Source organism: Protopterus annectens, chromosome 4.part0 (assembly GCF_019279795.1).
Source record: "Protopterus annectens isolate FY-2018-M chromosome 4.part0, PAN1.0, whole genome shotgun sequence".
NCBI lineage: Eukaryota > Metazoa > Chordata > Ceratodontiformes > Protopteridae > Protopterus > Protopterus annectens.
Genome location: NC_056733.1, coordinates 389,271,813 through 389,288,941, shown reverse-complemented (window position 1 = coordinate 389,288,941; position 17,129 = coordinate 389,271,813). Strand labels below are relative to the sequence as shown.

The 17,129-nt window shown below is 37.5% G+C and overlaps 1 protein-coding gene across 1 annotated transcript in view; it reads right to left on the bottom strand.

The window, feature by feature from the left end:
• Positions 1-17,129, bottom strand: part of SLC15A4 (solute carrier family 15 member 4) — a 1,071,506-nt gene that overhangs the window by 260,722 nt on the left and 793,655 nt on the right. The gene's annotated exons all lie outside the window — the stretch shown is intronic.

Sequence of the window (17,129 nt, the reverse complement as noted above, 5' to 3'; positions counted from 1 at the left end):
AGATAGGGATGATCTTGTGGCTTTTGGTATTGGTGAACAACCAAAGGATTTGGAACATAACACTATAGATAATTCTGAACATAATTGTGAGAAATTATTTTTTGATTTGAATAAAAAGATGAAAGCATTGAGATCAAATGTATGGCATCTCAAATTGCTAAAGGCTTATTTAATAAAGGGTATAACTCCAAGGGGCTTAAGGGTGAAAATCCAACCTCTGGTAGCAGAGCCTGATGATATGTTGACCAATAAGTGGACATCTATACAGCAAGAATGTTCCACTATATTTGTGGAGGCTTTGTCTAATTATTATATTAGGATTACTGACCAATATACACTTAAGGTTAGCAAACTTATAGAGGAATGTAATCAATACCGAGACAAAACTTTTTTTCCGGGTCTTTTGTCAAAACTGAGTTCTGATTTGCTCAGTTATGAAACACAATTGAAGGAAAGGAAGCTTAAAAAATGTTCTAGGGATCAAACAGATTATGAACGTGGCCAACCGTTTAGACACACTAAACATGTCAGATTTGAAGATAGACATAGGGGTTTAAATCCAAATCCTAAACGGAAACGTCTTAAAAAGACATGGGAATCTTAGTGACACTACAGATGCTGACACTTCTTCAGGTACAGATATTGACTCACAGCAGGCCACGGATTCCCCAACTCCCAAGCGCAATAATTTTGGGACCCCTTTAGGCCATACAAGAGGGGAGGCAGGAAACACAAAAAAGTCACAAGTCTGCACAACCTCATGGAACTATTGACCAACATGTAAATAATTTTGCATATAACAATGTATGTAACATTTCTAATACTGCTTTAACTGAACAACAGATTGCCTTGTTAAATAAAGGGATGTCTTTTATACCTGTTTTTTTTGTGTCCGAAGATACCTTTGCACAAGACATCATAGCTTTTTGCAGATTAATTAATTTAAGATTATATTTTCAGGACAACAATGAACAGTATCAATCTTCTGGTAATTTCAGATATAATTCTTCCAGTTTTACTCCACCTATGCATCCTTCAGTGAGCTTATTTCAACATGGGGTCCTAAAAGATTTACATTTTTCAGCTAATACTACCTCACCAATGTTCAATAATATCTCTGAGTTGGAATCATCATGTCTAGCAGAATTAGTGAACAATAAAGAATTGGTTATTACTACTGCTGACAAAGGAGGGGCGGTTGTTGCAATGAACTGGATAGATTATGATACTGAAGCATACAGACAACTTGATGATGCCAGATATTACATCAAGATGCCTATAGATCCCACACCCATGTTTAAACATCAAATTGATACATTTTTGAGTTCAGCACTGGAAAATGGGATTATTACATCTGATACTTTAAAACATTTGACTATCAAGGACCCTATTAGGCAATATATATATCTTTTGCCCAAAATCCACAAGGATCTTTTACATCCACCAGGCAGACCAATTGTGGCTGGGACTGGTTCCTTAACTGAACCTCTATCTGAATTTCTGTCGAAATATTTAAAACCTTTACTACCCTGGGTAAGATCTAGAATACAGGATACCACACAATTTCTGGATATTATCAATGAAATGCAGATTGAGAATGACTGGTGGCTATGCACTTTAGATGTGACCTCATTATATACGAATATTCCACATTGGGCAGGTTTGGATGCTATTGAGTATTGGCTTTATAAATCCAACTTATACAAACCTGGCTTTAACACTTTTTTGATAATTTTGACAGAACACGTGCTTACAAAAAATGTGTTTTTTTATGACATGCTGATTTATATATGGCATACATTGAGGATCACATCATTTATAATGCCACACACAATCTGTATTTACCAGAGATTGATATCTGGCGTAGATATTTGCATGATTGCTGGATGGTGTGGAGAGCAGATATTGAATATTTACATGAGTTTGTTCAAAATCTAAATGATAACAATGAGGATTACATTTCACCATCACTTATAATCAACATCAGATTACTTTTCTGGATATTTTAATAACCAGAAATCCTGACAACACATTAAACACTGAAATATACCGTACATTTCCCGAATATAATACTTTGCTCCACGCATCCAGCTTTCATCCAGGTAGGGGTGAGGAGGAATGCTGTTTATATATGTCTGCTAGCAAACAGGTTTCTGTGTTCTATTTATTCTTTCAGGTTCATCTTATCCTTACATAAAAGGTTTGCATAGAAGGTGACTGTTGTTTAGGGATAGAGATGAGGAATCATGATATATGTATGCTAGTAACACTTGAAATATAGGACTGTGTCCATTTTTGCGGTCACTTTCATCCTAATCCAGCACCAGAGGGATATACAGAAGGTGGCTTTTTATTTTATTGTATTTTTTTTTGGGGGGGGTAGGGAAGAAGGCACTATTCACAAATAGGATTTATGTATCCTCACAAACATTTGTCTGCTAAGTTTATTGTGAACTACCATTTTGCCAGCTTTGAACATTAAGCCTTGGACTGAACTTATTTCTTCCATGAAAGAAAAGAAAACGAGACTGAATTTCTTTCCTTATCCACGATTTTTTATTCAAGGCATCATTGGATACAAAGGTTGGAAAAATACTTTAAAAATGCACCTTACAGCATATATATCTGCATGGGTTCTGGAGGACAAGCAGCTCACAAACCAAAGCTGAAATTAATTATTTCATATACAGTTATTACAGTGTACTCCTGCTTAGACATGTGCTATCGAAAGGATGCAGGAAAAGGCAAAATCACTTATTTCCTTCTCTGGAATTTTGTTTAGGCTACCACTGGATGAAAAAGCTGTTAGCTCTAAAATGTATCCCCTTAATTCAGTAATTTTCTCCATGGCTATTATAATGTAATTTTGTTGTAAGTGTGCATGTGTATGGCTTAAAATTAAGTATTTTGGAATTCAGCATTGTAAGTTTTCAGTATAATAAGACTCGGCCAAATGAATTTTCAGTATTTTGAAAATTAGGTATTGTGGTCTCAGTCAAATGAAATTCAGTATTTTGAGTTTTCAGTCCTGCAAGGTAAACCCATATTTTATCTCTCTCTCTCTCTCTCAATATATATATATATATATATATATATATATATATACACACACACACACATGGATTCACTTCATAATCTTGAAATACTGAAATCTCCAATTTCAGTTTTTCGAGACCATGAAATCGAATCCACACAACACCAAAATACCAAAACCGCAAAGCCCAAAACCGCAAAATTCAAAACACCTAAAACACAGCACACACCAGACCACACATATACCACAACATCCATATCACAACATAAACAAACAAAACAACACACATCCACAAACCTACAACACAAATAAGCACCTCACATCCCCCTACTTATATATACTAACTCTGAGATCGCACAAACAGTACACAAAAGCAAACACACATCACAAGTATCAGCACACTCACATACACTCAAACTCCCACCCAAAACCCTTACAACCCCCCTTACCTGACATAACACCTAAATCCACACACGGTACCACACACCATCCTCATACAATCCCAGACATTACGTAGTGTAAAGCCATAACCGCAAATTCAAGATATTTGAATTCACGATTATGTACCTTTGCTATTTTCAAACTTTGATTTTATAGTCTCGAGATACTGAAATTCGACATTTCAGTATTTCGAGATTATAAAGCGTTTCCATATATGTGTGTGTATATATATATATATATATATATATATATATATATATATATATATATATACACACACACACACACACACACAAATATATATACATATATATATATATATATATATATATATACACACACACACACACACGTATATATATATATATACACACACACACACATATATATATATATATATATATATATATATATACACACATGCACACATAGATATATATATATATATATATATATATCCATATATATATATATATATATACATACATACTGACAGTCTAATGTTTTTGTTTCTTTTACGGTTCTACACTTTGTAAGTATTTCTTACTTTCACCTATCTTATCTTGGTCCCTAGGATTCATACGTAAGCACTGTTGTTGCAATATTATGCAGCACGTTTTTTTTTTTAACCTTTTGAATGGAATTAAATACACACCTAAAGTAAAGGTTACTCAAGTCCAAAAACATTTGGTTTTAAATGAATGTCTAGCCATATTACCCCATCCAATGAAACACAAAGTTAAGGAAAAAATCACCCAGTTAGTTCCTGCAGAACAGAATTTCATCAGCACCACTCATTTATATATCATGTCATATTCTGTTATTCTACAAATGACTGTAAATGTATGATCATACAATATACTACTGATTGTACAATTACTGCCAAGTGACTCAGGTAGTCGCTGAAATGGGACATTTACTGGATAACTAACCTATCAAAGAAAAAAATATTTTTCTTAAACACTAGATACAAATCTCTGCACTGCAATATCAAGACATCACTTTTAACTATTTCTTGTCTATGTAAATGACCTGGTGTGACTGACCCTTTACCCTTCCTTCCTCTGCCCGAGGCTAACCTAGGAGAGAATACCAAGTTTAAAAAAGACATATGACATTCAGAACACTGTCATGACATAACTGACTTACAGTAAAAAGCCCTCAAATTGCAGTAAGGGAAATTTAATAAATCAGATGATTTATTTTATGACAATGTCCAGCAAATACTGACAAAATACTCAGGTAAGGAACTCTGCATCTAGTTGCTATTGTTAACAATGAAAACTATATCCGGCAAATCAAACTACATTGAGAAAATATGCACATGCATACCTGGATCAATACATGTTTAGCACATAAATATAGCCTGATGATGCTTTTGAAGGGATCTTGTGACACAAAGTATACAACTCAATGCAGAGATACAAGGTAAGATAGCCATAAATTTAAATTACTGTGTAACACACAGTTTACAATGTAGTGTAGTGAGAGAAGCTGAGGAACACATACATTTAAACTACTGCAGTGAATTAACTTTCCACTCTTCATTACTTACATTGATATTGAATATAAATACAAAACTAGGAAGATATATGGTAGGAATAGGGTTATCTGCTGTCAGCATAACATTTAGAAGAGGAGGAATCTTGTAGCTGACCCATGAGTTGTGATCTAAATGACATGATGGAAGAGGAGGCTGTGTTGTCCAATGGGACAAAACCTCAAACAGCTGGTGTAATTGCTGAGAATGTACTTTCACAACATGAAGCACCTTTACTTCCAAAAGCATGACCAAGTGAAGTTGTGCACTGATCATTGCATTTATGATCCCCAACGGTAACGCCAACACAAGGTTTAGAGCTCAGATGTTTATTTCCCCTACTACACAGTGCAAAGCTAGCTTGATTTCTAAACAATTCCTTTTTAGTTCTAGCCCACTCAACAGTTACTTGAGAAGGTACAGACACCGAGATTCTAAATCCAATGAAAGTACATTTCATTAGAGGCATGGTCACTTCTGTGGTTCATTTAAAGCCACTGGTGATGACAGAAGTTACCTATGCAGCCACCACATGCACTGTTTACACCTACCTCAAGAATTTGAGACCTGTGCTATTTTACCAAAGATGTCTCTTCATTGTCTCCTAGCCTAAAAGTCTGTTTGTAATCCTATACAAGTAGTCTGCAAGCAAATACCTTCATGAGGCTGTGTGTGTGTGTGTGTGGGGGGGGGGGGGGATACTTCTTTAGATCACTTGCTACCAATTCAACAGAAGCAGACTAGCCATCATTTTATATTTTACTGCTCTACAAAGGGTATCAGCTCTATGATAACACCATCTGAAACTGATGTTAATCTGGCAATCTGACTACATCATTTTTTTTGCTCCCCCCTCCCTGCAGCTGACCAACAGTTGCCACCAGCTCTTCCTCGTTCACCAGGTCTACCAGACATGCTTTAGCCACCTCCTGGGCTCAACTCAACCCACAGTGCCAGTGAGGAGACTGAGTGCAGTGGTGCAGCATCATACTGCTGCTGAGGGGTGTCCCTATCCCCCACCACCCTCCATCAGGCTTGCAAGCTCTGCAATTGCTGCCTTAGAAGCGTGCATGCATACTTCCATGCATGCACAACCTCCTAAGTGGTACACATGCTAGTGTAGCATGCCAAACTACTTCCCTCCACCCCCTACCACCACTGTACAAGAAAGATGACTAACTACTCACTCTTACTCCTCATCTCATCCCTCCAGAATCCATGCAGCTATTTAAACACAGATCATCTGACACGCAGTAAGGTTTTATTCCTCTGTGCCACTGGGTTGGACTAGCCTAACTACAAAATCTCTGAGGGCTACAAAACCATTTTTCAGGAATTAGTTCTCGCAATCTGTTTACTACACTGAGATCACAGTGGACAGTGCACAAGAACGGCTTTATGAGGGGAATCTAAAGGCAGGCCACCATCCTACCATCTCTAATAAGTAACTGGAAAACTTTATACACTAGACAACAATTGTAACTGGAAAACTTTGCTAGACCAGTCATGCTTCCATTCTCAATGCATCTCAATGCATTTCTTTGCCTTGGCTTAGCACTGTTACAAGAATGCATTTCATCTGAATTTCAGGATTAAAATCCTTTCTCGGTTTATGACACTGAAAAGATATGTCAACAGAGCAATCACACCTGACTTCAACCTGGACAGTTCATGGAAGGTAATGGTAGATATTGACCATAGTGTCCTGTTATATGGCAGCAGAGACCAGTGTGAATTTCTAAGATATCCATACAGGTTTGTATTATGCTAAATTCTTACATAAGTGATACCAGCATAATCTGAAAAACAATGGAAGGCACACCAAGATACTGCACTAAAAAAAGCAGGCTGACTGGAGCTAAGCAAGAAATTAGAAATAACCAGTCTTCTATCTGCCCATAAGTGACTATACACTAGCGTCTGTTCACCCTGTTTTCTCTGAGATAGTGCAACTTAATACTCAAAGGAGTCAGCCTGCTGGAAGGCACTATAATTGTTAACAAATCTGTTCATAGGTTGCTTACTACATATCATTTCTTACATGTTTAATAACCTAGTTCATCTCGTAAGGTCTACAGTTAAAAAAACAGTATTATCAAAGTCTGTTACTGCGCAGTTTAACAGTCACTAGAACTATGTTTAATAACGTGGAATCATGTAGTGCAGTAGTTCTGCCCCATGGCTAGGCTGTATACCCCCAACCCCCCCCCCCCCCACAGATTAACCTTAGACGCTCTTCTCAAAAATCTAAGTAGCACTGCCAGCCTTAACACCCTTCACCCCCTTTTCTCATGTGCCTCCTCAGAGTCTTCTTTTTTCCCCAACACAGACTTTTTTTATTTCTCTATCCTTGATCCATTAATTATCAATGTACTTCATTTATTTTTTTGTTAATGTATTCCTCAATTATCTGCTTCATAAGACCCACAGGGGGACCAGAACCTGTTGTGGCACTGAGTCAATGTAATGCAGAGAAAGTAATACATATGATGCCACAGCATCACAGGATGACACAAACACTCTTACTTAAAGCATTGCACACCATACAAGTAAGGTGAGAGGTATGCCACTTCCTCTATGGCTCTGTGGCATACATTTGTGATATGAAAAGGTAGCAGCTGGGGAATGAATGTCCATAAAGACACAGGAAGTGCATGCATGCTCTACACACAAGTCATCCCAAATGAAAATCAACCTGGAGAACCAAGAGCTTTGAGGCAGCATGGATAACTGCATCGCCGTACTGTTAAATTTTACATTATGTTTTTGTCCCAAAGTCCACTGGGTTTTCAATACTCTGCTATCATTTAACCGTGATTACTAAAGCGTACATCTACTAGGTTCACTAAGCCAGCTGACAAGCTAATGAACATATTTTGTATGGTGCAATTACATGACACACTTGCAAACGCAGTCATTGATTTTGGTGAGCTACACTGTCGTGCCATATCGATTTTTGTAGTCCATCTACTGTAAATGGAATGTTGATGCACAAACCCATCAACTGTGCAACTGTATACACTATCAGCTGCTTTTCTATTTAACAAGGTTTCATTTCTATGCAGCCAGTGCTGTATGTCAACAATGTGTTATCCAAGTAATATGTGAGAATGCACTGCATATGTCACGGTGTGCAACAGATTTAATGTCTATGGCTTCAGAGATGTTCTTCATAGACGCTCACCATAAACAAGTCTAGTTCTATGGGCAACACGGTCATTAAAAGAAACTAAATACAAAAAAAAATAGATAAGTATACCTCTTTTTTTTTGCCTTAACAGTCATCACACTGATATCAAAGCAACAGGGAAAAAGAGCACTGATGCAAAATCTAATAATTCAAATGAGGCCCTGATATTAATGTTTATTTTATCATACACAGGAGAATTATTTGGTATTTTTCAAACAACAGTACATCCTTTTAACAAAGCAGAGCTATTTCCATTAACATTTGGCCATGGTAAGATGAAACAGACTCCATCTGTATTAACTTGGACTTGCTCGCTTTTGACAGTAGCCAAAAAGCTGTCAACCCACACACTTCAATGATAAAACAAAATGGCCAGCATTTTAAGTGTTGCTAACTAGCTGTAAATACCACTTTTCCACTATGCACTCAACTTCTCTGTTGCTGTGAAATCCAATACAAAATATTGCAGCTCCACTGGGATCTGTGCCACTCCTTATGTTAAAGCTCCAGTTAAAGTAGTACTTTCAGGTACTGCAAAAGTGGGTCATCCAACCAGTGAAACTCAAAGCTCCAAACCACACAGAAATAATACAATGTCTAATGACAAACTGACTGACCTTCAGGTGCTTTTGCATTTAGAGAACATTCATGTGTGTATTATTTAAAAAAAACTGGTTTAAAAGTGCAAAAGAGGTTTTGCGCCTACCATGCATTTAGACCAAGTAGGAACTGCAGTGGTGTATCCATATTTGTTAAAGACCACATTAAAGATCCATAGACTGAACTTACTGAATTACCATAAATAAAACCAACTAATGCATGATAGCAAGTTAAAGGGACCCCTTGATATCACCTGAAAATCATGTTCAATTCCTAAATATACTAAATGAACATCAAATACCTAGGAGGTCCATCATCCTGGGAAACTAATTACTCATTGATAAACTGGGATTCCTATACCTCAAATGTAGGTTATACCCCAAAATTCTTTGATTTTATAAATAAGAACTCACTGGGCCAAACAGGCAAAAGTACACAATACAAACAAAATATTCTAGACCCAGTGCTTACAAATATAGCATCTATTTGCACTATCCCACTGGTGAACCCTTCCCCAGTGAAGTCTGACCACAAACGTCTAACCTTCTCTAGAAAATCCTAAACCCTCAGATGTAAATATCACAGTATTTGAAAGACTTCAAATGTACCAGTGTCATACAATTCTATGATGAAGTATAACAAAAACCAAAATGTTGACAGTTAGTAGTTATGTGAATACATTTTGTGCTCATCTAGATACATAAACATATTAAGCTGACAGTCTCTGCCAGAACTAAGGAAAATGGGAAGTTCAAGAGCAAATCAGCCTGGTGGACCACATGCCTAAACAAACTACAATAAAAGAAAGAAAAAACCCAGCTTCTTGGAATATACAGCAAAACTAAAGACCTACAAATCAAGGTCAATGTCAAAAAATTGTCAAAGCTACTGAAAAGTACCATCAGGTAAACAAAGGCATCCCAAGAACTTAGACTAGCATCAGAATTACAAATCCTTATGTCAGAAAATTAAGAAATAACACCCAACATTGCTCCAAGCTTATTCCAAATGGCACCACCTACTCAAATCCAGTTGATATTACTAATATATTAGCCAACAAATTCAGTATAAATTTCAACCCCTGACATAACTATACAAATCCCACATATTCTAAAATATTTGAAATTCCCCATCATCACAAAACAACATGTGCTAAAGGTACTTTCTTTAGGGGCTGATAATATATTTACTGACTGATGAACAGAAGTAAACATGCACAGGTGGATCAGCTCCTACAGTTATTAAACCTGAGCTTAGATACTTGTTTTGTCCTTGAGGTACTACACACAGCAGCTATAAAGCCACTTCTCAAGAGCAGCTCCACCACAGACCAGACAAACTACAGTCCTGTTAGCCTGAAGAGCTTCATCTGCAAGGCCATGGAACAAATCATAAATGAAATGATAAAACTACTATATAAAATTTCTTACAAGACCTGACCCCCAGCAGATTGGCTTTGTTAAGGGTAAATCCTGTCTAATGAATTTGGCAAACTTCTTTGAGTAACACAAGTCATGGACAAATGTCATACTGTAGCTGCACCATAATTTGACCTTGTCAAAGCAACTGATGATATACTGCATGTTAACATAATTAACAAGGTAAATGTGTCCCAAATTGATTGCTGTGCAGTTAGGTGGCTAGCAAATTGGCTGAGGGATAGAACCCACACATTGAGGGTGTTAGCTACATACTCAGAGAGCATGAAGGTAACCTGGAATCCCACTGGGGTCAGTACAAGGATCCTCTACTATTTAGCACATACTTTTCTGATGTCCAAATCAAAAATTGGGATTTCTGATTAATTAAATTTGCAGATGATTATAACTGGGTATCATTCATCAACTCCCGTTCTGACATACAAAAACTACAATTTGAACTTTCACATGCTAATAGTTGGTGCATTGAAAATGGGCTAAAACTAAATGTTAAAAAGTGCAATGTTGTCGAATTTGGTAAACTAGATCTCAACCCAGCTCTTATAGTACAAACAACACCCCATGCCAAAATGGGGATGTTGTGAGAGACCTAGGAAAACAGTACATAAATTCCTCCCCTTTAATCATCACGTTGCCAAAGTGGTTAGGAAATCTACCTGCTGCAGCTGATCACAACTGGTATCTCCTCTAGATCTAAAGACGTCCTTACCCTTCTATTTTCCACATTCATCAGAACCATCATGGAATACACTGGCCACTGTGGGATGTGTCATATCAAGCAGCTGGGGAGACACCAGAGATTCCTAAACAAAAAAGATCACATGCCTTAGAGAGGCTAGAAGTTCTGCCTTGTATTCAGGGTCCAAGAGACTCCTTATGGGCAATCTATGCCTTTCAAGCCTTTAGGAAATTAGCAGTCCAATTCCTCTTGTGTCTCCACAAATCAAACAGTCCAGCTAACACCAGGACTAGAGATCTGACCCTACATTTAGCAAATAAATCATGGTGGAAAGACAGTTCATCATGCAATGACTGCCTCTTATTTGGAACAAACTTCTACTCCTGGTCAAGCAATGTGACATGCTACCTTCCTTTAAAATTGGATGGGTATTCATAAATTAACCATTGGCATGTCTGAACTATCACTCCATGAGAAAGGAAGTGAGGTCTAATGGTAGGTACTTGTAAGACATAAATGGCCACATGGCTGAGTTGCCTTGTACTTTCTGTTAGAGTATGGGTGACCTGTACATCGGCACTCAGACTGCATGGTGTTAATCTACAGGTAATGTCCACTGAAAAATGAGTCCGCTGCTTCACAAAAGCATATTAAGCTACCATGCAGGTCGGACTGAAAGAAAGCTAACAGCCACTATTATTTTATACTCGCTAAGCAGAGCTTTTGCTGTTTAGCAAGTGTAAAATAAAAAATAAACAAATAAATAAAAAAACAAAAAGTAATTAAGTGCACGTGTGTGTGCATGCATGCATGAACATGATAGTGAAATTAATTGAGCCATTATTTTACACTTGCTAAGCACTGCTTTTGCTGTTTAGCATGTGTAAAATTAAAAAACAAAAAAATAAAGTGTGTATGCACGTCTACATGTCTTTATGTTTCTGTCTGCATTTGAGTATATCCGTGCTTGCATGCATGAAAGCAGAAGGGTGTGTGTGTGTGTGTGTGTCAGACAGAGAGAGAGCAATCGAGCGGAGCAGTGGCAACAGCAGCAGCTAAGAGGTTTGCATGTCTGACTTCTTAGCTCAACATATCTGGATAAAGCCTAAAATAAAGTAGGATCGAAGGCTCAAAATAGGAACATATTTTAAATATGGCTCTTATAAAATTACAAAGTTGCTTAATTAAAATGAGTTTGTTAGCATGCAATTTCTGAACTGCAAGTGTGCTTGTACGTGTGTGAATGAGAGTCAAAGACATCAATCGACCACTGGCAGCTGCAGTTAAGAGGTTTACATACCTTTCCACCTTTTAGCTTAAGAAATCTGTATAAAACTTGAAATAAAGTAGGACCACAGGCTCAAATATAGAAACAGATTTTAAATATTCCTCTTATAAACTTAGAAAGCTACTTGAATAACAGGATTTGTGTTAGCATGCATTTTCTGAAGCAAAAGTCTGAATCTCAAATATATGTCATTATTTAGTGACTTCAATCCCCAATGATTGCTAACAAACCACAAATTTTAGGAGAAAGGGACCAAAAAAATGAAGTAAATATCTGCATATTTTTGAAAATGTTATATTTTGGATGTAAAATACTTCCTCCAACACCATTTACATATACTACAGCAAATTTGAAACATTAGGTGGAGTAACTACTTTACATAAAAATATATATAAAAAATAATACAGTAATAAAAAAAAATAGTAGCAAGTAAAACACAATTTTACAGATGCCTGCATCGGGCCTCATAACATCCCTGGGGGAGTGTTATTTACACAGTAACACACACCTGTTGGGCATTATTGCTTGCTTATTCTACGATTCTGTGAATTTCTGATATACTTTAAAATACTATGTTTTACTTACATTTTGCTTTACAATGCAACAGACAATGTCACAGCTTCTATTTGAAACACCACAAGTGATAACTCCCAGTAAGAGAAGTACAAGATTGATACAGCACTACGTTAGTGTTTGATACAATGTAAAGCCAAGTGTGACGGCCGCCATCAGAAACCTACTATAATTCCAGATTCTGTACTCTGAAATGGGTTGACCAAAACACACAACCATCCCCAATCTCACATATATACACAAACTCACCCAAACTTCCATACACACAAACTCATAGAAAAAGACAGACTGCACATGCACACACATATGCAGAGATCCACAGACACACAATGTAGAGTCTACAGTCATTGATAAACATTCTCTGTTAACCTTCTGTAAACATATATGTGAGCAATCAAATAAGTAACAACTATGTTTTTTTTAAAAAGCAACAAAAACAGTCTTTACATTTTTAAAATTAAAACAGAGGCCATTTTCCAAGCACAACAATGTCATTCACAGTGGGCATTACTGGGAAACAGACCTCCCAGGATGCTGTGGGCTCCCCCTGTGGCACTGTGCCTTACAGCACTCTTGGATTGGCTATTACTTCTTCACAGTGCCCACCCTGTCGAGCATTATTTCTTGCATGTATGTATGCATGATGAATGGACGGACAGATACACAGTTAGATGAAATATTTTATTATAAGAAAACACCTCCAAGCAGGCACAATGAGTCCTACCTAGCCTACTGTATGAAACAAATCTGACATTCCTGATCTAAGATGTACTAGTTATGGAAAAAAAAAAAGTTGATTCCAGCAATGTGGCAAGGACTTGGGTCTTGTAAGAAAATGAGGATGACAAGATGAAGCTAGTGATGACTAATCTGCATTCTGAAATGACACTATTTTAATTTCAAAGTTAAGTTGTAAACTGTCCTAAGAAGCTAACGAGGCCTAAAAAGCTAATTCAGAACACTGACTACAAGACCAAGATAATAAAGGCATGAGAGCTGACCCAGGAAACTAATGCACCTTATAGGTTTAGTTGCCCTTGCGGGCCATTTTATGCCTAGCAAATTTCCCTTTTTATGCTTGAATTAAACTATCCCATTTGGTTAGAGATTGGCATTACCCATCCCATGGTCGATAATTATATATTACCCCTAGAGAAAATAACTATGACCATACCATTGATAATTTGGTTTATTATCATCATTTTGAATGACACTCGGTCGACCGCACTATGTTCGACAATGGAAAGTCGAACACGGCAATGTCGAACTTTAAAAGCAAGCCTAGGAATGGGTTTTAACATGGGTCGAGATAGGGGCGAGGTTTGTAGTTCGGCAATAGCAGTGAACCTCTATCTCGACCCATGTTAAAACCCATTCCTAGGCTTGGTTTTAAAGTTCGACATTGCCGTGTTCGACTTTCCGTTGTCGAACATAGTACAGTCGACTGAGTGTCATTCGAAATAATGATAGTAAATCGATAATTTGAGGGAAACGATGCATGCAATAAAGCATTTAGGAGCTGCCTCTATCTATTAGTAACACAGGGAGCAGTCCTGGGTTAAATTTTCTGTTTCCACTCCACAGATCCAAGATGAGTTTGAATATGGAAAGGGATGGATGTTCACATCTTTAATGAACTGGTACTTCAGATACCAGTTGTGAGCCTATTCCAATATCAAGCAAGGCACATTGAAATAAATCTGCTTGTGTAAAACTCTAGAATTTTATAAATGACATTTGTAACATGCAAGTCTCTCATGCTGTAAACTCTTTTTAAGTCCCAGCAACAATCTTAATTCATCATTTCTTACTGCTCTGTGTGCTAAAAGTTACTTATCTCTTATACGCAGATATGAGATGGACAGAAAGGGAAGTGTGCCAATCTACCTTGGTAGGACATATCCCTACATACTGGGATTGTTTCAGTGAATTTTCTTTGAACATATTCCAGAGAAGGTTGAGTTTTACATGGACATTTACCATAATAATGCTAATGGACTTGCTAAGCTTCAGCTCCCAGTCTAACCAGTAAATGATACACTACTTCAGCTCCTGTTCAAAGCAGAAGTCAGGAAGTTGTCTATGGACACTGTCTCTAGAATACATAATGCACCAACCGGCCATACTGTCAAAGTGGGTGACTTCTCTAGCAAAAGACCAGTCATTAATGACATACCACAGGGTTCTGTGCTGGGCCCTTTACTGTTTGGAATTTATTTCTCAGAAGTCCAGGTAAACTTGGAGAGCCTGTGGCTGACCAAGTTCACTGATGACTGCAAATTGGGAACAGTCACTGAGTCCCCCAATGATGTTAATATACTGCAGGCAAGGTTAAGGCAGACAAAATATTGGTGCCAAAGCCACAGATTAAAGCTAAATAAAAAAAAGCGTTATTATTCCCTTTGGGAAAGCTGACATGCTTGTAATTACTAGACCCAGTGGTATATGATATGAGTACTCAGGTTGATACCAATCTGAACTTTGACCATCACGTATCCACAGTAATAAGGAAATTCTTCTATGTGGCACATCTTATAAAGGCACTGCATCTACATCTAAGGATGTTATAATTCCATTATACTCGGCCCTCGTCAGACCAAAAATTGAGCACAATGCTCCCTTTTGCATGTACCTCAACAGACACCTGCAACAACTGGACAGAACACAGAAGTTTCTTACCAAGAAATTATAGGGTATACAAAACAAATCTTGCACAGAAAGACTGAAAGCCCTGACACTGTATTCTGTTTCCCTACAGGTTCCTAAGGGGTGACCTGTGCCTGGTTTACAGGGCAGTCTCTGACCCAGCCCTGATGGAAATGCTATGCATTCATAAATCAAACTACAAGAAGGTCACTCACTCCAAGGATCTTAACCTAACCTGTGACATAAACAGGTCATGCTGGAGAGAGAGATGCATTTCCCAGAGGCTGTCAATTCTCTGGACCAAGCTTCCAATTCACGTGAACCAGAGCCCCATCCCAGAGCCTCTTTAAATGCAAACTAGATCAATGAATGGGTGGCTGCAAATTCATTCTAGGGGTGGAACCCATTTCCCTCTTGGACAGAGGAAGTCAGTATTAACTACCACAGACCCTCACCTCTATGAACTTCACTCACCCAACCACCGACAATTGGAGCAACTCGGGATAAACATAGTTAGGCTTGTAACAGCTATAGAGCCGTTAGCCTAGTAATCTTCTATGAACCTATGAGTGTCTCAGTGAATCAACTTGTACTTTGTTAGTGCTATCCATGACAGATATTTAAGTCTTTTCTCATTTTCTGTTTACCAAAAAATTCTTACTGAGCCTTGGACCAATTTCAGTGGAGGTCCAGGTGAAAAGTCCCACATAACTTTCAAAAAGCAAAATATAAGATTATAATAGGCAAAATAGTCTGATTAGTAATAAAAATGTATTTTGTCTGCTAAGTTGTAAAATAACATTAAACACAACCTAAGAGCAGTATGGCCTATCACTTTTAGTAGCACAATAAAGCCAGATACAAGGAAGAAATGAATGATACAGCTGCGTAGTTATGTTGTACTGAGGGGTTCAAAGAAGAAGTCACAAGAGGAAAAGGTGAAACAAGGGGGATACAGGGGAACAGAGATTATGATATTAGGGATAACTACAAAAAGAAAAGATACTTGGAAAGGCTGATAGGAAAAGTAAGAGAAGTGAAAATAAAAATTAAGACAGCGGCTAATGGAAAATGCAAAAAGGAAAATATGGCTTGACATACACTGCAGGAAAGGCAGCATTACGATAAGTTACTCCATTGTTATGCATACTGTTCCATTCTTTAGAGATTTTAAGGTCTTTGTGTGATGTGAAAAATGTTAACTTTGTGAAACCTATGAAAATTAACGTAGAGCTATAAGTGTTACCACAGTTTGTAATGTATTTAATACCACAACTAAAACATCTCCTATGATAGTGTACAACAAAAACTCAAAGCTCCAAGCAAGTCAGAAAATGCTGTGACCTTAAAATGTTAAGTATGAGGTAGTCTTCTCATGTGGAAATAAAGTAAATGCAGAAGTCTATGGACATGTGCATCTGACTGCAAATCAATAACAACATACTTAGCTAGATCTTGGTTAGGTGTGTATGTATGCATGTGTCTGTGTGTCTGTGTGTGCAAGCATACAAGCACTTGCGTGCACACACATGCATACTCTGGGCACCAGGAAGATGATCTGCTTCCAAAGAACGTAGCACGCTTTTTTTACTGAGGCCTAAAGAATTTTTATGATATCTAAAAGGAGGCTTAAGGAATTTTGATTTGAGAGAGGCTGAATTTGACAGTTTGATAAACAACCGTCAGGCCCAGGCAGCTC